This window comes from Trachymyrmex cornetzi, unplaced genomic scaffold (genome assembly GCF_001594075.2).
Source record: "Trachymyrmex cornetzi isolate Tcor2-1 unplaced genomic scaffold, Tcor1.1 scaffold115, whole genome shotgun sequence".
Lineage (NCBI taxonomy): Eukaryota > Metazoa > Arthropoda > Insecta > Hymenoptera > Formicidae > Trachymyrmex > Trachymyrmex cornetzi.
This window is the reverse complement of record NW_017295708.1, coordinates 50,664-51,181: the sequence shown is the minus strand read 5'-3', so window position 1 is coordinate 51,181 and position 518 is coordinate 50,664.

Below are 518 nucleotides of genomic sequence, written 5' to 3'. Positions count from 1 at the left end.
TTTTTTTTTCTGTTTTTTCATATAGAAATGATGCTTGCATTTGTGTTTTCATTTTTTAAAGACAAATTTTCAATAATTTTTAATAATTAATATCTTGTTAATTATTTTAAAATTTTTATTTTGAGAAATGACTTTTTTTCTCAGTTTAATTCATTCTTGCACTTGTTTTTAAGATTTCTTATAACTTATCAAATTTCCTTTATAATAATTTTATTTACTTTTTTTAAAAATTTATGTATTATATCTTCAATTTTTCAGTAAATCCTCCATTTTTTGAAATTAATAATGTCAAAGATATTGAAAAAATTGATGGTCATTTATCATTACCGGAAATTTTAAAAGGAAATCGAATTTTTCTTAAAAGAAAAAATGAAAATTCCGTACCTGATGAGGTAATTTATTAAATAAATTAATAAAATCATTATACTCTTGTAATTAGTAAATAATTAATCGTTTAAAATATTTATATATTTTCACATTCAACTTTGCTAATGTTATGAAAAGAAGCTTTTAGTATG